This window comes from Schistocerca americana, unplaced genomic scaffold (assembly GCF_021461395.2).
Source record: "Schistocerca americana isolate TAMUIC-IGC-003095 unplaced genomic scaffold, iqSchAmer2.1 HiC_scaffold_1016, whole genome shotgun sequence".
Classification (NCBI taxonomy): domain Eukaryota; kingdom Metazoa; phylum Arthropoda; class Insecta; order Orthoptera; family Acrididae; genus Schistocerca; species Schistocerca americana.
In genome coordinates, this window is record NW_025725065.1 from 24,934 (window position 1) to 45,210 (window position 20,277).

The following is a 20,277-nucleotide window of genomic DNA, read 5'->3' on the forward strand; positions in this document are numbered from 1 at the left end:
GCCTTTGTACTCTGGTCCCTTCACCCCTGCAAACCAACCAACCATCGTGTCCGTGCACATAAGAGTAGCAAAGAACGGAGAACAGCGCAGCTTGGTTGTGCTTGGGGGCGTAGCTCAGTTGGTAGAGCGTTCGCTTTGCATGTGAAAGGTCCCGGGTTCAAGCCCCGGCGCCTCCATGTTTTGTGGTAAGTGTTGGTCGCGGCGAGCCTAAAGGCACGCAAGATGTTGCAAAGCCAGCGTCACAGACTCGTATACTGACGTAAGGAGAGCAAGACGTAAATGTGAGGACCGGCTGTTGTCGAGGTGTCATCGAGTGCAAATCTGCCTTAGGTATAACGGCCTAACCTCAATGAAGTCTAGAGAGTGGACAACACGTTCGTCTACCCCAGAGCGTTGGCCGAACGCTATTTTCGACGTCGTGCGTGCCACTTTGATTTTGGCCAACTACGATTCGATACAGAATGCAGGAAACTTGAAAGACACCCTCACGGACACATTGAGAGTAGTGTTTGTCAGCGGAATAATGGGAGTGCAAGGGTCTGTGTCATTGATATGGCTGTATGTAGCGCAGTTCGTCAGCAGGGGGCGTAGCTCAGATGGTAGAGCGCTCGCTTAGCATGCGAGAGGTACTGGGATCGATACCCAGCGCCTCCAGAATTTTTAACACACCAACATGCGCACACTGCCATGCAAGTGGAATAATACACAGCCAGAAAATGTGTCAAGGCAGATACGAGCCAACGATTAGCAGCCACAATTGGCAAGCGTGCTGTAATGCGCACGAAGCACCCTCCTCCCACCACTACACTTAATTTAGAAACAGTACAAGTGTTCCCATAAGATTCTCAAACCTATGTCGCAAAGATCAGCCTTGCGCCGAATTCACAAAAATCCCACTGCACATTCCAATTCTTGACGTGCAGTCGGCTGCTACTGGTGTTGCTAGTTGTGACTGCTGATGACAGATGCCGTAGCAATCAATTCATGGAGTGAGTTGTATGTTTTGCGATACTCTGTCTCTGACAAGCAAGCAGAGGTGACATAGGCGCGAACACAGGAAGCTTGCAGCCCCTCGCTGCCTGCAGACACCGAACAGCCACACTAGGAGGGCGGCCTAAGTCGTAGGCGAAATGTGCTCATTCGCTTGTGTGCGACGTCAAGCTCTAAATAAGGCTGTCACTAGCGTGAGCGTTGCGTGTAAAGTCGGAAAAGTCGTCTGCGTGGGTGAGTGCCATGTTTGGGGAGCGTTTCGTAGTTTGCGCAGTGCAATGGAGACGCGGAAAGTTGTTGTGGGCCAGTCTTTTGCAGTTGGACGACAAGAGTGGTACACAGTAGTAAAGTGCGAGGCAGTGAGTTGGCATGAACAGTCGAGTGCACAATGGGTCTTCAGATGTGCTTGTTACCTCAGGTGCTGTGTGATTGTCGACATGGAGTGAAAACGGAGCAACTTGTGACTGTCCCTTCAATTTAAGACGTTAAAAACGGACGGAATTTGCAGTCGTAATACCAGAGCATCGAAACTACTTGGAACTCTTGCGTATGTGAACGTGTCCGCGCCTTTGTACTCTGGTCCCTTCACCCCTGCAAACCAACCAACCATCGTGTCCGTGCACATAAGAGTAGCAAAGAACGGAGAACAGCGCAGCTTGGTTGTGCTTGGGGGCGTAGCTCAGTTGGTAGAGCGTTCGCTTTGCATGTGAAAGGTCCCGGGTTCAAGCCCCGGCGCCTCCATGTTTTGTGGTAAGTGTTGGTCGCGGCGAGCCTAAAGGCACGCAAGATGTTGCAAAGCCAGCGTCACAGACTCGTATACTGACGTAAGGAGAGCAAGACGTAAATGTGAGGACCGGCTGTTGTCGAGGTGTCATCGAGTGCAAATCTGCCTTAGGTATAACGGCCTAACCTCAATGAAGTCTAGAGAGTGGACAACACGTTCGTCTACCCCAGAGCGTTGGCCGAACGCTATTTTCGACGTCGTGCGTGCCACTTTGATTTTGGCCAACTACGATTCGATACAGAATGCAGGAAACCTGAAAGACACCCTCACGGACACATTGAGAGTAGTGTTTGTCAGCGGAATAATGGGAGTGCAAGGGTCTGTGTCATTGATATGGCTGTATGTAGCGCAGTTCGTCAGCAGGGGGCGTAGCTCAGATGGTAGAGCGCTCGCTTAGCATGCGAGAGGTACTGGGATCGATACCCAGCGCCTCCAGAATTTTTAACACACCAACATGCGCACACTGCCATGCAAGTGGAATAATACACAGCCAGAAAATGTGTCAAGGCAGATACGAGCCAACGATTAGCAGCCACAATTGGCAAGCGTGCTGTAATGCGCACGAAGCACCCTCCTCCCACCACTACACTTAATTTAGAAACAGTACAAGTGTTCCCATAAGATTCTCAAACCTATGTCGCAAAGATCAGCCTTGCGCCGAATTCACAAAAATCCCACTGCACATTCCAATTCTTGACGTGCAGTCGGCTGCTACTGGTGTTGCTAGTTGTGACTGCTGATGACAGATGCCGTAGCAATCAATTCATGGAGTGAGTTGTATGTTTTGCGATACTCTGTCTCTGACAAGCAAGCAGAGGTGACATAGGCGCGAACACAGGAAGCTTGCAGCCCCTCGCTGCCTGCAGACACCGAACAGCCACAGTAGGAGGGCGGCCTAAGTCGTAGGCGAAATGTGCTCATTCGCTTGTGTGCGACGTCAAGCTCTAAATAAGGCTGTCACTAGCGTGAGCGTTGCGTGAGCGTCGTGTAAAGTCGGAAAAGTCGTCTGCGTGGGTGAGTGCCATGTTTGGGGAGCGTTTCGTAGTTTGCGCAGTGCAATGGAGACGCGGAAAGTTGTTGTGGCCCAGTCTTTTGCAGTTGGACGACAAGAGTGGTACACAGTAGTAAAGTGCGAGGCAGTGAGTTGGCATGAACAGTCGAGTGCACAATGGGTCTTCAGATGTGCTTGTTACCTCAGGTGCTGTGTGATTGTCGACATGGAGTGAAAACGGAGCAACTTGTGACTGTCCCTTCAATTTAAGACGTTAAAAACGGACGGAATTTGCAGTCGTAATACCAGAGCATCGAAACTACTTGGAACTCTTGCGTATGTGAACGTGTCCGCGCCTTTGTACTCTGGTCCCTTCACCCCTGCAAACCAACCAACCATCGCGTCCGTGCACATAAGAGTAGCAAAGAACGGAGATCAGCGCAGCTTGCTTGTGCTTGGGGGCGTAGCTCAGTTGGTAGAGCGTTCGCTTTGCATGTGAAAGGTCCCGGGTTCAAGCCCCGGCGCCTCCATGTTTTGTGGTCAGTGCGTGGTAAGTGTTGGTCGCGGCGAGCCTAAAGGCACGCAAGATGTTGCAAAGCCAGCGTCACAGACTCGTATACTGACGTAAGGAGAGCAAGACGTAAATGTGAGGACCGGCTGTTGTCGAGGTGTCATCGAGTGCAAATCTGCCTTAGGTATAACGGCCTAACCTCAATGAAGTCTAGAGAGTGGACAACACGTTCGTCTACCTCAGAGCGTTGGCCGAACGCTATTTTCGACGTCGTGCGTGCCACTTTGATTTTGGCCAACTACGATTCGATACAGAATGCAGGAAACCTGAAAGACACCCTCACGGACACATTGAGAGTAGTGTTTGTCAGCGGAATAATGGGAGTGCAAGGGTCTGTGTCATTGATATGGCTGTATGTAGCGCAGTTCGTCAGCAGGGGGCGTAGCTCAGATGGTAGAGCGCTCGCTTAGCATGCGAGAGGTACTGGGATCGATACCCAGCGCCTCCAGGATTTTTAACACACCAACATGCGCACACTGCCATGCAAGTGGAATAATACACAGCCAGAAAATGTGTCAAGGCAGATACGAGCCAACGATTAGCAGCCACAATTGGCAAGCGTGCTGTAATGCGCACGAAGCACCCTCCTCCCACCACTACACTTAATTTAGAAACAGTACAAGTGTTCCCATAAGATTCTCAAACCTATGTCGCAAAGATCAGCCTTGCGCCGAATTCACAAAAATCCCACTGCACATTCCAATTCTTGACGTGCAGTCGGCTGCTACTGGTGTTGCTAGTTGTGACTGCTGATGACAGATGCCGTAGCAATCAATTCATGGAGTGAGTTGTATGTTTTGCGATACTCTGTCTCTGACAAGCAAGCAGAGGTGACATAGGCGCGAACACAGGAAGCTTGCAGCCCCTCGCTGCCTGCAGACACCGAACAGCCACAGTAGGAGGGCGGCCTAAGTCGTAGGCAAAATGTGCTCATTCGCTTGTGTGCGACGTCAAGCTCTAAATAAGGCTGTCACTAGCGTGAGCGTTGCGTGAGCGTCGTGTAAAGTCGAAAAGTCGTCTGCGTGGGTGAGTGCCATGTTTGGGGAGCGTTTCGTAGTTTGCGCAGTGCAATGGAGACGCGGAAAGTTGTTGTGGCCCAGTCTTTTGCAGTTGGACGACAAGAGTGGTACACAGTAGTAAAGTGCGAAGCAGTGAGTTGGCATGAACAGTCGAGTGCACAATGGGTCTTCAGATGTGCTTGTTACCTCAGGTGCTGTGTGATTGTCGACATGGAGTGAAAACGGAGCAACTTGTGACTGTCCCTTCAATTTAAGACGTTAAAAACGGACGGAATTTGCAGTCGTAATACCAGAGCATCGAAACTACTTGGAACTCTTGCGTATGTGAACGTGTCCGCGCCTTTGTACTCTGGTCCCTTCACCCCTGCAAACCAACCAACCATCGCGTCCGTGCACATAAGAGTAGCAAAGAACGGAGATCAGCGCAGCTTGCTTGTGCTTGGGGGCGTAGCTCAGTTGGTAGAGCGTTCGCTTTGCATGTGAAAGGTCCCGGGTTCAAGCCCCGGCGCCTCCATGTTTTGTGGTCAGTGCGTGGTAAGTGTTGGTCGCGGCGAGCCTAAAGGCACGCAAGATGTTGCAAAGCCAGCGTCACAGACTCGTATACTGACGTAAGGAGAGCAAGACGTAAATGTGAGGACCGGCTGTTGTCGAGGTGTCATCGAGTGCAAATCTGCCTTAGGTATAACGGCCTAACCTCAATGAAGTCTAGAGAGTGGACAACACGTTCGTCTACCTCAGAGCGTTGGCCGAACGCTATTTTCGACGTCGTGCGTGCCACTTTGATTTTGGCCAACTACGATTCGATACAGAATGCAGGAAACCTGAAAGACACCCTCACGGACACATTGAGAGTAGTGTTTGTCAGCGGAATAATGGGAGTGCAAGGGTCTGTGTCATTGATATGGCTGTATGTAGCGCAGTTCGTCAGCAGGGGGCGTAGCTCAGATGGTAGAGCGCTCGCTTAGCATGCGAGAGGTACTGGGATCGATACCCAGCGCCTCCAGGATTTTTAACACACCAACATGCGCACACTGCCATGCAAGTGGAATAATACACAGCCAGAAAATGTGTCAAGGCAGATACGAGCCAACGATTAGCAGCCACAATTGGCAAGCGTGCTGTAATGCGCACGAAGCACCCTCCTCCCACCACTACACTTAATTTAGAAACAGTACAAGTGTTCCCATAAGATTCTCAAACCTATGTCGCAAAGATCAGCCTTGCGCCGAATTCACAAAAATCCCACTGCACATTCCAATTCTTGACGTGCAGTCGGCTGCTACTGGTGTTGCTAGTTGTGACTGCTGATGACAGATGCCGTAGCAATCAATTCATGGAGTGAGTTGTATGTTTTGCGATACTCTGTCTCTGACAAGCAAGCAGAGGTGACATAGGCGCGAACACAGGAAGCTTGCAGCCCCTCGCTGCCTGCAGACACCGAACAGCCACAGTAGGAGGGCGGCCTAAGTCGTAGGCAAAATGTGCTCATTCGCTTGTGTGCGACGTCAAGCTCTAAATAAGGCTGTCACTAGCGTGAGCGTTGCGTGAGCGTCGTGTAAAGTCGAAAAGTCGTCTGCGTGGGTGAGTGCCATGTTTGGGGAGCGTTTCGTAGTTTGCGCAGTGCAATGGAGACGCGGAAAGTTGTTGTGGCCCAGTCTTTTGCAGTTGGACGACAAGAGTGGTACACAGTAGTAAAGTGCGAAGCAGTGAGTTGGCATGAACAGTCGAGTGCACAATGGGTCTTCAGATGTGCTTGTTACCTCAGGTGCTGTGTGATTGTCGACATGGAGTGAAAACGGAGCAACTTGTGACTGTCCCTTCAATTTAAGACGTTAAAAACGGACGGAATTTGCAGTCGTAATACCAGAGCATCGAAACTACTTGGAACTCTTGCGTATGTGAACGTGTCCGCGCCTTTGTACTCTGGTCCCTTCACCCCTGCAAACCAACCAACCATCGCGTCCGTGCACATAAGAGTAGCAAAGAACGGAGATCAGCGCAGCTTGCTTGTGCTTGGGGGCGTAGCTCAGTTGGTAGAGCGTTCGCTTTGCATGTGAAAGGTCCCGGGTTCAAGCCCCGGCGCCTCCATGTTTTGTGGTCAGTGCGTGGTAAGTGTTGGTCGCGGCGAGCCTAAAGGCACGCAAGATGTTGCAAAGCCAGCGTCACAGACTCGTATACTGACGTAAGGAGAGCAAGACGTAAATGTGAGGACCGGCTGTTGTCGAGGTGTCATCGAGTGCAAATCTGCCTTAGGTATAACGGCCTAACCTCAATGAAGTCTAGAGAGTGGACAACACGTTCGTCTACCTCAGAGCGTTGGCCGAACGCTATTTTCGACGTCGTGCGTGCCACTTTGATTTTGGCCAACTACGATTCGATACAGAATGCAGGAAACCTGAAAGACACCCTCACGGACACATTGAGAGTAGTGTTTGTCAGCGGAATAATGGGAGTGCAAGGGTCTGTGTCATTGATATGGCTGTATGTAGCGCAGTTCGTAAGCAGGGGGCGTAGCTCAGATGGTAGAGCGCTCGCTTAGCATGCGAGAGGTACTGGGATCGATACCCAGCGCCTCCAGAATTTTTAACACACCAACATGCGCACACTGCCATGCAAGTGGAATAATACACAGCCAGAAAATGTGTCAAGGCAGATACGAGCCAACGATTAGCAGCCACAATTGGCAAGCGTGCTGTAATGCGCACGAAGCACCCTCCTCCCACCACTACACTTAATTTAGAAACAGTACAAGTGTTCCCATAAGATTCTCAAACCTATGTCGCAAAGATCAGCCTTGCGCCGAATTCACAAAAATCCCACTGCACATTCCAATTCTTGACGTGCAGTCGGCTGCTACTGGTGTTGCTAGTTGTGACTGCTGATGACAGATGCCGTAGCAATCAATTCATGGAGTGAGTTGTATGTTTTGCGATACTCTGTCTCTGACAAGCAAGCAGAGGTGACATAGGCGCGAACACAGGAAGCTTGCAGCCCCTCGCTGCCTGCAGACACCGAACAGCCACAGTAGGAGGGCGGCCTAAGTCGTAGGCGAAATGTGCTCATTCGCTTGTGTGCGACGTCAAGCTCTAAATAAGGCTGTCACTAGCGTGAGCGTTGCGTGAGCGTCGTGTAAAGTCGGAAAAGTCGTCTGCGTGGGTGAGTGCCATGTTTGGGGAGCGTTTCGTAGTTTGCGCAGTGCAATGGAGACGCGGAAAGTTGTTGTGGCCCAGTCTTTTGCAGTTGGACGACAAGAGTGGTACACAGTAGTAAAGTGCGAAGCAGTGAGTTGGCATGAACAGTCGAGTGCACAATGGGTCTTCAGATGTGCTTGTTACCTCAGGTGCTGTGTGATTGTCGACATGGAGTGAAAACGGAGCAACTTGTGACTGTCCCTTCAATTTAAGACGTTAAAAACGGACGGAATTTGCAGTCGTAATACCAGAGCATCGAAACTACTTGGAACTCTTGCGTATGTGAACGTGTCCGCGCCTTTGTACTCTGGTCCCTTCACCCCTGCAAACCAACCAACCATCGCGTCCGTGCACATAAGAGTAGCAAAGAACGGAGATCAGCGCAGCTTGCTTGTGCTTGGGGGCGTAGCTCAGTTGGTAGAGCGTTCGCTTTGCATGTGAAAGGTCCCGGGTTCAAGCCCCGGCGCCTCCATGTTTTGTGGTCAGTGCGTGGTAAGTGTTGGTCGCGGCGAGCCTAAAGGCACGCAAGATGTTGCAAAGCCAGCGTCACAGACTCGTATACTGACGTAAGGAGAGCAAGACGTAAATGTGAGGACCGGCTGTTGTCGAGGTGTCATCGAGTGCAAATCTGCCTTAGGTATAACGGCCTAACCTCAATGAAGTCTAGAGAGTGGACAACACGTTCGTCTACCTCAGAGCGTTGGCCGAACGCTATTTTCGACGTCGTGCGTGCCACTTTGATTTTGGCCAACTACGATTCGATACAGAATGCAGGAAACCTGAAAGACACCCTCACGGACACATTGAGAGTAGTGTTTGTCAGCGGAATAATGGGAGTGCAAGGGTCTGTGTCATTGATATGGCTGTATGTAGCGCAGTTCGTCAGCAGGGGGCGTAGCTCAGATGGTAGAGCGCTCGCTTAGCATGCGAGAGGTACTGGGATCGATACCCAGCGCCTCCAGGATTTTTAACACACCAACATGCGCACACTGCCATGCAAGTGGAATAATACACAGCCAGAAAATGTGTCAAGGCAGATACGAGCCAACGATTAGCAGCCACAATTGGCAAGCGTGCTGTAATGCGCACGAAGCACCCTCCTCCCACCACTACACTTAATTTAGAAACAGTACAAGTGTTCCCATAAGATTCTCAAACCTATGTCGCAAAGATCAGCCTTGCGCCGAATTCACAAAAATCCCACTGCACATTCCAATTCTTGACGTGCAGTCGGCTGCTACTGGTGTTGCTAGTTGTGACTGCTGATGACAGATGCCGTAGCAATCAATTCATGGAGTGAGTTGTATGTTTTGCGATACTCTGTCTCTGACAAGCAAGCAGAGGTGACATAGGCGCGAACACAGGAAGCTTGCAGCCCCTCGCTGCCTGCAGACACCGAACAGCCACAGTAGGAGGGCGGCCTAAGTCGTAGGCAAAATGTGCTCATTCGCTTGTGTGCGACGTCAAGCTCTAAATAAGGCTGTCACTAGCGTGAGCGTTGCGTGAGCGTCGTGTAAAGTCGAAAAGTCGTCTGCGTGGGTGAGTGCCATGTTTGGGGAGCGTTTCGTAGTTTGCGCAGTGCAATGGAGACGCGGAAAGTTGTTGTGGCCCAGTCTTTTGCAGTTGGACGACAAGAGTGGTACACAGTAGTAAAGTGCGAAGCAGTGAGTTGGCATGAACAGTCGAGTGCACAATGGGTCTTCAGATGTGCTTGTTACCTCAGGTGCTGTGTGATTGTCGACATGGAGTGAAAACGGAGCAACTTGTGACTGTCCCTTCAATTTAAGACGTTAAAAACGGACGGAATTTGCAGTCGTAATACCAGAGCATCGAAACTACTTGGAACTCTTGCGTATGTGAACGTGTCCGCGCCTTTGTACTCTGGTCCCTTCACCCCTGCAAACCAACCAACCATCGCGTCCGTGCACATAAGAGTAGCAAAGAACGGAGATCAGCGCAGCTTGCTTGTGCTTGGGGGCGTAGCTCAGTTGGTAGAGCGTTCGCTTTGCATGTGAAAGGTCCCGGGTTCAAGCCCCGGCGCCTCCATGTTTTGTGGTCAGTGCGTGGTAAGTGTTGGTCGCGGCGAGCCTAAAGGCACGCAAGATGTTGCAAAGCCAGCGTCACAGACTCGTATACTGACGTAAGGAGAGCAAGACGTAAATGTGAGGACCGGCTGTTGTCGAGGTGTCATCGAGTGCAAATCTGCCTTAGGTATAACGGCCTAACCTCAATGAAGTCTAGAGAGTGGACAACACGTTCGTCTACCTCAGAGCGTTGGCCGAACGCTATTTTCGACGTCGTGCGTGCCACTTTGATTTTGGCCAACTACGATTCGATACAGAATGCAGGAAACCTGAAAGACACCCTCACGGACACATTGAGAGTAGTGTTTGTCAGCGGAATAATGGGAGTGCAAGGGTCTGTGTCATTGATATGGCTGTATGTAGCGCAGTTCGTAAGCAGGGGGCGTAGCTCAGATGGTAGAGCGCTCGCTTAGCATGCGAGAGGTACTGGGATCGATACCCAGCGCCTCCAGAATTTTTAACACACCAACATGCGCACACTGCCATGCAAGTGGAATAATACACAGCCAGAAAATGTGTCAAGGCAGATACGAGCCAACGATTAGCAGCCACAATTGGCAAGCGTGCTGTAATGCGCACGAAGCACCCTCCTCCCACCACTACACTTAATTTAGAAACAGTACAAGTGTTCCCATAAGATTCTCAAACCTATGTCGCAAAGATCAGCCTTGCGCCGAATTCACAAAAATCCCACTGCACATTCCAATTCTTGACGTGCAGTCGGCTGCTACTGGTGTTGCTAGTTGTGACTGCTGATGACAGATGCCGTAGCAATCAATTCATGGAGTGAGTTGTATGTTTTGCGATACTCTGTCTCTGACAAGCAAGCAGAGGTGACATAGGCGCGAACACAGGAAGCTTGCAGCCCCTCGCTGCCTGCAGACACCGAACAGCCACAGTAGGAGGGCGGCCTAAGTCGTAGGCGAAATGTGCTCATTCGCTTGTGTGCGACGTCAAGCTCTAAATAAGGCTGTCACTAGCGTGAGCGTTGCGTGAGCGTCGTGTAAAGTCGGAAAAGTCGTCTGCGTGGGTGAGTGCCATGTTTGGGGAGCGTTTCGTAGTTTGCGCAGTGCAATGGAGACGCGGAAAGTTGTTGTGGCCCAGTCTTTTGCAGTTGGACGACAAGAGTGGTACACAGTAGTAAAGTGCGAAGCAGTGAGTTGGCATGAACAGTCGAGTGCACAATGGGTCTTCAGATGTGCTTGTTACCTCAGGTGCTGTGTGATTGTCGACATGGAGTGAAAACGGAGCAACTTGTGACTGTCCCTTCAATTTAAGACGTTAAAAACGGACGGAATTTGCAGTCGTAATACCAGAGCATCGAAACTACTTGGAACTCTTGCGTATGTGAACGTGTCCGCGCCTTTGTACTCTGGTCCCTTCACCCCTGCAAACCAACCAACCATCGCGTCCGTGCACATAAGAGTAGCAAAGAACGGAGATCAGCGCAGCTTGCTTGTGCTTGGGGGCGTAGCTCAGTTGGTAGAGCGTTCGCTTTGCATGTGAAAGGTCCCGGGTTCAAGCCCCGGCGCCTCCATGTTTTGTGGTCAGTGCGTGGTAAGTGTTGGTCGCGGCGAGCCTAAAGGCACGCAAGATGTTGCAAAGCCAGCGTCACAGACTCGTATACTGACGTAAGGAGAGCAAGACGTAAATGTGAGGACCGGCTGTTGTCGAGGTGTCATCGAGTGCAAATCTGCCTTAGGTATAACGGCCTAACCTCAATGAAGTCTAGAGAGTGGACAACACGTTCGTCTACCTCAGAGCGTTGGCCGAACGCTATTTTCGACGTCGTGCGTGCCACTTTGATTTTGGCCAACTACGATTCGATACAGAATGCAGGAAACCTGAAAGACACCCTCACGGACACATTGAGAGTAGTGTTTGTCAGCGGAATAATGGGAGTGCAAGGGTCTGTGTCATTGATATGGCTGTATGTAGCGCAGTTCGTCAGCAGGGGGCGTAGCTCAGATGGTAGAGCGCTCGCTTAGCATGCGAGAGGTACTGGGATCGATACCCAGCGCCTCCAGGATTTTTAACACACCAACATGCGCACACTGCCATGCAAGTGGAATAATACACAGCCAGAAAATGTGTCAAGGCAGATACGAGCCAACGATTAGCAGCCACAATTGGCAAGCGTGCTGTAATGCGCACGAAGCACCCTCCTCCCACCACTACACTTAATTTAGAAACAGTACAAGTGTTCCCATAAGATTCTCAAACCTATGTCGCAAAGATCAGCCTTGCGCCGAATTCACAAAAATCCCACTGCACATTCCAATTCTTGACGTGCAGTCGGCTGCTACTGGTGTTGCTAGTTGTGACTGCTGATGACAGATGCCGTAGCAATCAATTCATGGAGTGAGTTGTATGTTTTGCGATACTCTGTCTCTGACAAGCAAGCAGAGGTGACATAGGCGCGAACACAGGAAGCTTGCAGCCCCTCGCTGCCTGCAGACACCGAACAGCCACAGTAGGAGGGCGGCCTAAGTCGTAGGCAAAATGTGCTCATTCGCTTGTGTGCGACGTCAAGCTCTAAATAAGGCTGTCACTAGCGTGAGCGTTGCGTGAGCGTCGTGTAAAGTCGAAAAGTCGTCTGCGTGGGTGAGTGCCATGTTTGGGGAGCGTTTCGTAGTTTGCGCAGTGCAATGGAGACGCGGAAAGTTGTTGTGGCCCAGTCTTTTGCAGTTGGACGACAAGAGTGGTACACAGTAGTAAAGTGCGAAGCAGTGAGTTGGCATGAACAGTCGAGTGCACAATGGGTCTTCAGATGTGCTTGTTACCTCAGGTGCTGTGTGATTGTCGACATGGAGTGAAAACGGAGCAACTTGTGACTGTCCCTTCAATTTAAGACGTTAAAAACGGACGGAATTTGCAGTCGTAATACCAGAGCATCGAAACTACTTGGAACTCTTGCGTATGTGAACGTGTCCGCGCCTTTGTACTCTGGTCCCTTCACCCCTGCAAACCAACCAACCATCGCGTCCGTGCACATAAGAGTAGCAAAGAACGGAGATCAGCGCAGCTTGCTTGTGCTTGGGGGCGTAGCTCAGTTGGTAGAGCGTTCGCTTTGCATGTGAAAGGTCCCGGGTTCAAGCCCCGGCGCCTCCATGTTTTGTGGTCAGTGCGTGGTAAGTGTTGGTCGCGGCGAGCCTAAAGGCACGCAAGATGTTGCAAAGCCAGCGTCACAGACTCGTATACTGACGTAAGGAGAGCAAGACGTAAATGTGAGGACCGGCTGTTGTCGAGGTGTCATCGAGTGCAAATCTGCCTTAGGTATAACGGCCTAACCTCAATGAAGTCTAGAGAGTGGACAACACGTTCGTCTACCTCAGAGCGTTGGCCGAACGCTATTTTCGACGTCGTGCGTGCCACTTTGATTTTGGCCAACTACGATTCGATACAGAATGCAGGAAACCTGAAAGACACCCTCACGGACACATTGAGAGTAGTGTTTGTCAGCGGAATAATGGGAGTGCAAGGGTCTGTGTCATTGATATGGCTGTATGTAGCGCAGTTCGTAAGCAGGGGGCGTAGCTCAGATGGTAGAGCGCTCGCTTAGCATGCGAGAGGTACTGGGATCGATACCCAGCGCCTCCAGAATTTTTAACACACCAACATGCGCACACTGCCATGCAAGTGGAATAATACACAGCCAGAAAATGTGTCAAGGCAGATACGAGCCAACGATTAGCAGCCACAATTGGCAAGCGTGCTGTAATGCGCACGAAGCACCCTCCTCCCACCACTACACTTAATTTAGAAACAGTACAAGTGTTCCCATAAGATTCTCAAACCTATGTCGCAAAGATCAGCCTTGCGCCGAATTCACAAAAATCCCACTGCACATTCCAATTCTTGACGTGCAGTCGGCTGCTACTGGTGTTGCTAGTTGTGACTGCTGATGACAGATGCCGTAGCAATCAATTCATGGAGTGAGTTGTATGTTTTGCGATACTCTGTCTCTGACAAGCAAGCAGAGGTGACATAGGCGCGAACACAGGAAGCTTGCAGCCCCTCGCTGCCTGCAGACACCGAACAGCCACAGTAGGAGGGCGGCCTAAGTCGTAGGCGAAATGTGCTCATTCGCTTGTGTGCGACGTCAAGCTCTAAATAAGGCTGTCACTAGCGTGAGCGTTGCGTGAGCGTCGTGTAAAGTCGGAAAAGTCGTCTGCGTGGGTGAGTGCCATGTTTGGGGAGCGTTTCGTAGTTTGCGCAGTGCAATGGAGACGCGGAAAGTTGTTGTGGCCCAGTCTTTTGCAGTTGGACGACAAGAGTGGTACACAGTAGTAAAGTGCGAAGCAGTGAGTTGGCATGAACAGTCGAGTGCACAATGGGTCTTCAGATGTGCTTGTTACCTCAGGTGCTGTGTGATTGTCGACATGGAGTGAAAACGGAGCAACTTGTGACTGTCCCTTCAATTTAAGACGTTAAAAACGGACGGAATTTGCAGTCGTAATACCAGAGCATCGAAACTACTTGGAACTCTTGCGTATGTGAACGTGTCCGCGCCTTTGTACTCTGGTCCCTTCACCCCTGCAAACCAACCAACCATCGCGTCCGTGCACATAAGAGTAGCAAAGAACGGAGATCAGCGCAGCTTGCTTGTGCTTGGGGGCGTAGCTCAGTTGGTAGAGCGTTCGCTTTGCATGTGAAAGGTCCCGGGTTCAAGCCCCGGCGCCTCCATGTTTTGTGGTCAGTGCGTGGTAAGTGTTGGTCGCGGCGAGCCTAAAGGCACGCAAGATGTTGCAAAGCCAGCGTCACAGACTCGTATACTGACGTAAGGAGAGCAAGACGTAAATGTGAGGACCGGCTGTTGTCGAGGTGTCATCGAGTGCAAATCTGCCTTAGGTATAACGGCCTAACCTCAATGAAGTCTAGAGAGTGGACAACACGTTCGTCTACCTCAGAGCGTTGGCCGAACGCTATTTTCGACGTCGTGCGTGCCACTTTGATTTTGGCCAACTACGATTCGATACAGAATGCAGGAAACCTGAAAGACACCCTCACGGACACATTGAGAGTAGTGTTTGTCAGCGGAATAATGGGAGTGCAAGGGTCTGTGTCATTGATATGGCTGTATGTAGCGCAGTTCGTCAGCAGGGGGCGTAGCTCAGATGGTAGAGCGCTCGCTTAGCATGCGAGAGGTACTGGGATCGATACCCAGCGCCTCCAGGATTTTTAACACACCAACATGCGCACACTGCCATGCAAGTGGAATAATACACAGCCAGAAAATGTGTCAAGGCAGATACGAGCCAACGATTAGCAGCCACAATTGGCAAGCGTGCTGTAATGCGCACGAAGCACCCTCCTCCCACCACTACACTTAATTTAGAAACAGTACAAGTGTTCCCATAAGATTCTCAAACCTATGTCGCAAAGATCAGCCTTGCGCCGAATTCACAAAAATCCCACTGCACATTCCAATTCTTGACGTGCAGTCGGCTGCTACTGGTGTTGCTAGTTGTGACTGCTGATGACAGATGCCGTAGCAATCAATTCATGGAGTGAGTTGTATGTTTTGCGATACTCTGTCTCTGACAAGCAAGCAGAGGTGACATAGGCGCGAACACAGGAAGCTTGCAGCCCCTCGCTGCCTGCAGACACCGAACAGCCACAGTAGGAGGGCGGCCTAAGTCGTAGGCAAAATGTGCTCATTCGCTTGTGTGCGACGTCAAGCTCTAAATAAGGCTGTCACTAGCGTGAGCGTTGCGTGAGCGTCGTGTAAAGTCGAAAAGTCGTCTGCGTGGGTGAGTGCCATGTTTGGGGAGCGTTTCGTAGTTTGCGCAGTGCAATGGAGACGCGGAAAGTTGTTGTGGCCCAGTCTTTTGCAGTTGGACGACAAGAGTGGTACACAGTAGTAAAGTGCGAAGCAGTGAGTTGGCATGAACAGTCGAGTGCACAATGGGTCTTCAGATGTGCTTGTTACCTCAGGTGCTGTGTGATTGTCGACATGGAGTGAAAACGGAGCAACTTGTGACTGTCCCTTCAATTTAAGACGTTAAAAACGGACGGAATTTGCAGTCGTAATACCAGAGCATCGAAACTACTTGGAACTCTTGCGTATGTGAACGTGTCCGCGCCTTTGTACTCTGGTCCCTTCACCCCTGCAAACCAACCAACCATCGCGTCCGTGCACATAAGAGTAGCAAAGAACGGAGATCAGCGCAGCTTGCTTGTGCTTGGGGGCGTAGCTCAGTTGGTAGAGCGTTCGCTTTGCATGTGAAAGGTCCCGGGTTCAAGCCCCGGCGCCTCCATGTTTTGTGGTCAGTGCGTGGTAAGTGTTGGTCGCGGCGAGCCTAAAGGCACGCAAGATGTTGCAAAGCCAGCGTCACAGACTCGTATACTGACGTAAGGAGAGCAAGACGTAAATGTGAGGACCGGCTGTTGTCGAGGTGTCATCGAGTGCAAATCTGCCTTAGGTATAACGGCCTAACCTCAATGAAGTCTAGAGAGTGGACAACACGTTCGTCTACCTCAGAGCGTTGGCCGAACGCTATTTTCGACGTCGTGCGTGCCACTTTGATTTTGGCCAACTACGATTCGATACAGAATGCAGGAAACCTGAAAGACACCCTCACGGACACATTGAGAGTAGTGTTTGTCAGCGGAATAATGGGAGTGCAAGGGTCTGTGTCATTGATATGGCTGTATGTAGCGCAGTTCGTAAGCAGGGGGCGTAGCTCAGATGGTAGAGCGCTCGCTTAGCATGCGAGAGGTACTGGGATCGATACCCAGCGCCTCCAGAATTTTTAACACACCAACATGCGCACACTGCCATGCAAGTGGAATAATACACAGCCAGAAAATGTGTCAAGGCAGATACGAGCCAACGATTAGCAGCCACAATTGGCAAGCGTGCTGTAATGCGCACGAAGCACCCTCCTCCCACCACTACACTTAATTTAGAAACAGTACAAGTGTTCCCATAAGATTCTCAAACCTATGTCGCAAAGATCAGCCTTGCGCCGAATTCACAAAAATCCCACTGCACATTCCAATTCTTGACGTGCAGTCGGCTGCTACTGGTGTTGCTAGTTGTGACTGCTGATGACAGATGCCGTAGCAATCAATTCATGGAGTGAGTTGTATGTTTTGCGATACTCTGTCTCTGACAAGCAAGCAGAGGTGACATAGGCGCGAACACAGGAAGCTTGCAGCCCCTCGCTGCCTGCAGACACCGAACAGCCACAGTAGGAGGGCGGCCTAAGTCGTAGGCGAAATGTGCTCATTCGCTTGTGTGCGACGTCAAGCTCTAAATAAGGCTGTCACTAGCGTGAGCGTTGCGTGAGCGTCGTGTAAAGTCGGAAAAGTCGTCTGCGTGGGTGAGTGCCATGTTTGGGGAGCGTTTCGTAGTTTGCGCAGTGCAATGGAGACGCGGAAAGTTGTTGTGGCCCAGTCTTTTGCAGTTGGACGACAAGAGTGGTACACAGTAGTAAAGTGCGAAGCAGTGAGTTGGCATGAACAGTCGAGTGCACAATGGGTCTTCAGATGTGCTTGTTACCTCAGGTGCTGTGTGATTGTCGACATGGAGTGAAAACGGAGCAACTTGTGACTGTCCCTTCAATTTAAGACGTTAAAAACGGACGGAATTTGCAGTCGTAATACCAGAGCATCGAAACTACTTGGAACTCTTGCGTATGTGAACGTGTCCGCGCCTTTGTACTCTGGTCCCTTCACCCCTGCAAACCAACCAACCATCGCGCCCGTGCACATAAGAGTAGCAAAGAACGGAGATCAGCGCAGCTTGCTTGTGCTTGGGGGCGTAGCTCAGTTGGTAGAGCGTTCGCTTTGCATGTGAAAGGTCCCGGGTTCAAGCCCCGGCGCCTCCATGTTTTGTGGTCAGTGCGTGGTAAGTGTTGGTCGCGGCGAGCCTAAAGGCACGCAAGATGTTGCAAAGCCAGCGTCACAGACTCGTATACTGACGTAAGGAGAGCAAGACGTAAATGTGAGGACCGGCTGTTGTCGAGGTGTCATCGAGTGCAAATCTGCCTTAGGTATAACGGCCTAACCTCAATGAAGTCTAGAGAGTGGACAACACGTTCGTCTACCTCAGAGCGTTGGCCGAACGCTATTTTCGACGTCGTGCGTGCCACTTTGATTTTGGCCAACTACGATTCGATACAGAATGCAGGAAACCTGAAAGACACCCTCACGGACACATTGAGAGTAGTGTTTGTCAGCGGAATAATGGGAGTGCAAGGGTCTGTGTCATTGATATGGCTGTATGTAGCGCAGTTCGTCAGCAGGGGGCGTAGCTCAGATGGTAGAGCGCTCGCTTAGCATGCGAGAGGTACTGGGATCGATACCCAGCGCCTCCAGAATTTTTAACACACCAACATGCGCACACTGCCATGCAAGTGGAATAATACACAGCCAGAAAATGTGTCAAGGCAGATACGAGCCAACGATTAGCAGCCACAATTGGCAAGCGTGCTGTAATGCGCACGAAGCACCCTCCTCCCACCACTACACTTAATTTAGAAACAGTACAAGTGTTCCCATAAGATTCTCAAACCTATGTCGCAAAGATCAGCCTTGCGCCGAATTCACAAAAATCCCACTGCACATTCCAATTCTTGACGTGCAGTCGGCTGCTACTGGTGTTGCTAGTTGTGACTGCTGATGACAGATGCCGTAGCAATCAATTCATGGAGTGAGTTGTATGTTTTGCGATACTCTGTCTCTGACAAGCAAGCAGAGGTGACATAGGCGCGAACACAGGAAGCTTGCAGCCCCTCGCTGCCTGCAGACACCGAACAGCCACAGTAGGAGGGCGGCCTAAGTCGTAGGCGAAATGTGCTCATTCGCTTGTGTGCGACGTCAAGCTCTAAATAAGGCTGTCACTAGCGTGAGCGTTGCGTGAGCGTCGTGTAAAGTCGGAAAAGTCGTCTGCGTGGGTGAGTGCCATGTTTGGGGAGCGTTTCGTAGTTTGCGCAGTGCAATGGAGACGCGGAAAGTTGTTGTGGCCCAGTCTTTTGCAGTTGGACGACAAGAGTGGTACACAGTAGTAAAGTGCGAGGCAGTGAGTTGGCATGAACAGTCGAGTGCACAATGGGTCTTCAGATGTGCTTGTTACCTCAGGTGCTGTGTGATTGTCGACATGGAGTGAAAACGGAGCAACTTGTGACTGTCCCTTCAATTTAAGACGTTAAAAACGGACGGAATTTGCAGTCGTAATACCAGAGCATCGAAACTACTTGGAACTCTTGCGTATGTGAACGTGTCCGCGCCTTTGTACTCTGGTCCCTTCACCCCTGCAAACCAACCAACCATCGCGTCCGTGCACATAAGAGTAGCAAAGAACGGAGATCAGCGCAGCTTGCTTGTGCTTGGGGGCGTAGCTCAGTTGGTAGAGCGTTCGCTTTGCATGTGAAAGGTCCCGGGTTCAAGCCCCGGCGCCTCCATGTTTTGTGGTCAGTGCGTGGTAAGTGTTGGTCGCGGCGAGCCTAAAGGCACGCAAGATGTTGCAAAGCCAGCGTCACAGACTCGTATACTGACGTAAGGAGAGCAAGACGTAAATGTGAGGACCGGCTGTTGTCGAGGTGTCATCGAGTGCAAATCTGCCTTAGGTATAACGGCCTAACCTCAATGAAGTCTAGAGAGTGGACAACACGTTCGTCTACCTCAGAGCGTTGGCCGAACGCTATTTTCGACGTCGTGCGTGCCACTTTGATTTTGGCCAACTACGATTCGATACAGAATGCAGGAAACCTGAAAGACACCCTCACGGACACATTGAGAGTAGTGTTTGTCAGCGGAATAATGGGAGTGCAAGGGTCTGTGTCATTGATATGGCTGTATGTAGCGCAGTTCGTCAGCAGGGGGCGTAGCTCAGATGGTAGAGCGCTCGCTTAGCATGCGAGAGGTACTGGGATCGATACCCAGCGCCTCCAGGATTTTTAACACACCAACATGCGCACACTGCCATGCAAGTGGAATAATACACAGCCAGAAAATGTGTCAAGGCAGATACGAGCCAACGATTAGCAGCCACAATTGGCAAGCGTGCTGTAATGCGCACGAAGCACCCTCCTCCCACCACTACACTTAATTTAGAAACAGTACAAGTGTTCCCATAAGATTCTCAAACCTATGTCGCAAAGATCAGCCTTGCGCCGAATTCACAAAAATCCCACTGCACATTCCAATTCTTGACGTGCAGTCGGCTGCTACTGGTGTTGCTAGTTGTGACTGCTGATGACAGATGCCGTAGCAATCAATTCATGGAGTGAGTTGTATGTTTTGCGATACTCTGTCTCTGACAAGCAAGCAGAGGTGACATAGGCGCGAACACAGGAAGCTTGCAGCCCCTCGCTGCCTGCAGACACCGAACAGCCACAGTAGGAGGGCGGCCTAAGTCGTAGGCAAAATGTGCTCATTCGCTTGTGTGCGACGTCAAGCTCTAAATAAGGCTGTCACTAGCGTGAGCGTTGCGTGAGCGTCGTGTAAAGTCGAAAAGTCGTCTGCGTGGGTGAGTGCCATGTTTGGGGAGCGTTTCGTAGTTTGCGCAGTGCAATGGAGACGCGGAAAGTTGTTGTGGCCCAGTCTTTTGCAGTTGGACGACAAGAGTGGTACACAGTAGTAAAGTGCGAAGCAGTGAGTTGGCATGAACAGTCGAGTGCACAATGGGTCTTCAGATGT

At 50.9% G+C, this 20,277-nt stretch overlaps 26 non-coding genes across 26 annotated transcripts; all 26 read left to right on the forward strand.

The window, feature by feature from the left end:
- Nucleotides 1–103: 103 nt before the first annotated feature.
- Trnaa-ugc lies at nt 104–176 on the forward strand. The gene has a single exon. It is a non-coding gene; the product is annotated as a tRNA-Ala (tRNA).
- Nucleotides 177–581: 405 nt separating this feature from the next.
- Nucleotides 582–654, forward strand: Trnaa-agc. The gene has a single exon. It is a non-coding gene; the product is annotated as a tRNA-Ala (tRNA).
- A 1,004-nt stretch (nt 655–1,658) lies between these two features.
- Nucleotides 1,659–1,731, forward strand: Trnaa-ugc. The gene has a single exon. It is a non-coding gene; the product is annotated as a tRNA-Ala (tRNA).
- A 405-nt stretch (nt 1,732–2,136) lies between these two features.
- Trnaa-agc lies at nt 2,137–2,209 on the forward strand. The gene has a single exon. It is a non-coding gene; the product is annotated as a tRNA-Ala (tRNA).
- A 1,013-nt stretch (nt 2,210–3,222) lies between these two features.
- Trnaa-ugc lies at nt 3,223–3,295 on the forward strand. Its single transcript has one exon. It is a non-coding gene; the product is annotated as a tRNA-Ala (tRNA).
- Nucleotides 3,296–3,711: 416 nt separating this feature from the next.
- Trnaa-agc lies at nt 3,712–3,784 on the forward strand. Its single transcript has one exon. It is a non-coding gene; the product is annotated as a tRNA-Ala (tRNA).
- Nucleotides 3,785–4,796: 1,012 nt separating this feature from the next.
- Nucleotides 4,797–4,869, forward strand: Trnaa-ugc. The gene has a single exon. It is a non-coding gene; the product is annotated as a tRNA-Ala (tRNA).
- Nucleotides 4,870–5,285: 416 nt separating this feature from the next.
- On the forward strand, nt 5,286–5,358 carry Trnaa-agc. The gene has a single exon. It is a non-coding gene; the product is annotated as a tRNA-Ala (tRNA).
- Nucleotides 5,359–6,370: 1,012 nt separating this feature from the next.
- On the forward strand, nt 6,371–6,443 carry Trnaa-ugc. The gene has a single exon. It is a non-coding gene; the product is annotated as a tRNA-Ala (tRNA).
- A 416-nt stretch (nt 6,444–6,859) lies between these two features.
- Trnaa-agc lies at nt 6,860–6,932 on the forward strand. Its single transcript has one exon. It is a non-coding gene; the product is annotated as a tRNA-Ala (tRNA).
- A 1,013-nt stretch (nt 6,933–7,945) lies between these two features.
- On the forward strand, nt 7,946–8,018 carry Trnaa-ugc. Its single transcript has one exon. It is a non-coding gene; the product is annotated as a tRNA-Ala (tRNA).
- Nucleotides 8,019–8,434: 416 nt separating this feature from the next.
- On the forward strand, nt 8,435–8,507 carry Trnaa-agc. The gene has a single exon. It is a non-coding gene; the product is annotated as a tRNA-Ala (tRNA).
- Nucleotides 8,508–9,519: 1,012 nt separating this feature from the next.
- On the forward strand, nt 9,520–9,592 carry Trnaa-ugc. The gene has a single exon. It is a non-coding gene; the product is annotated as a tRNA-Ala (tRNA).
- A 416-nt stretch (nt 9,593–10,008) lies between these two features.
- On the forward strand, nt 10,009–10,081 carry Trnaa-agc. Its single transcript has one exon. It is a non-coding gene; the product is annotated as a tRNA-Ala (tRNA).
- A 1,013-nt stretch (nt 10,082–11,094) lies between these two features.
- Trnaa-ugc lies at nt 11,095–11,167 on the forward strand. Its single transcript has one exon. It is a non-coding gene; the product is annotated as a tRNA-Ala (tRNA).
- Nucleotides 11,168–11,583: 416 nt separating this feature from the next.
- Trnaa-agc lies at nt 11,584–11,656 on the forward strand. Its single transcript has one exon. It is a non-coding gene; the product is annotated as a tRNA-Ala (tRNA).
- A 1,012-nt stretch (nt 11,657–12,668) lies between these two features.
- On the forward strand, nt 12,669–12,741 carry Trnaa-ugc. The gene has a single exon. It is a non-coding gene; the product is annotated as a tRNA-Ala (tRNA).
- Nucleotides 12,742–13,157: 416 nt separating this feature from the next.
- Trnaa-agc lies at nt 13,158–13,230 on the forward strand. The gene has a single exon. It is a non-coding gene; the product is annotated as a tRNA-Ala (tRNA).
- Nucleotides 13,231–14,243: 1,013 nt separating this feature from the next.
- On the forward strand, nt 14,244–14,316 carry Trnaa-ugc. Its single transcript has one exon. It is a non-coding gene; the product is annotated as a tRNA-Ala (tRNA).
- Nucleotides 14,317–14,732: 416 nt separating this feature from the next.
- Nucleotides 14,733–14,805, forward strand: Trnaa-agc. The gene has a single exon. It is a non-coding gene; the product is annotated as a tRNA-Ala (tRNA).
- A 1,012-nt stretch (nt 14,806–15,817) lies between these two features.
- Trnaa-ugc lies at nt 15,818–15,890 on the forward strand. The gene has a single exon. It is a non-coding gene; the product is annotated as a tRNA-Ala (tRNA).
- Nucleotides 15,891–16,306: 416 nt separating this feature from the next.
- Trnaa-agc lies at nt 16,307–16,379 on the forward strand. The gene has a single exon. It is a non-coding gene; the product is annotated as a tRNA-Ala (tRNA).
- A 1,013-nt stretch (nt 16,380–17,392) lies between these two features.
- On the forward strand, nt 17,393–17,465 carry Trnaa-ugc. The gene has a single exon. It is a non-coding gene; the product is annotated as a tRNA-Ala (tRNA).
- Nucleotides 17,466–17,881: 416 nt separating this feature from the next.
- Nucleotides 17,882–17,954, forward strand: Trnaa-agc. The gene has a single exon. It is a non-coding gene; the product is annotated as a tRNA-Ala (tRNA).
- Nucleotides 17,955–18,967: 1,013 nt separating this feature from the next.
- Trnaa-ugc lies at nt 18,968–19,040 on the forward strand. Its single transcript has one exon. It is a non-coding gene; the product is annotated as a tRNA-Ala (tRNA).
- A 416-nt stretch (nt 19,041–19,456) lies between these two features.
- On the forward strand, nt 19,457–19,529 carry Trnaa-agc. Its single transcript has one exon. It is a non-coding gene; the product is annotated as a tRNA-Ala (tRNA).
- The last annotated feature ends 748 nt before the right edge of the window (nt 19,530–20,277 follow it).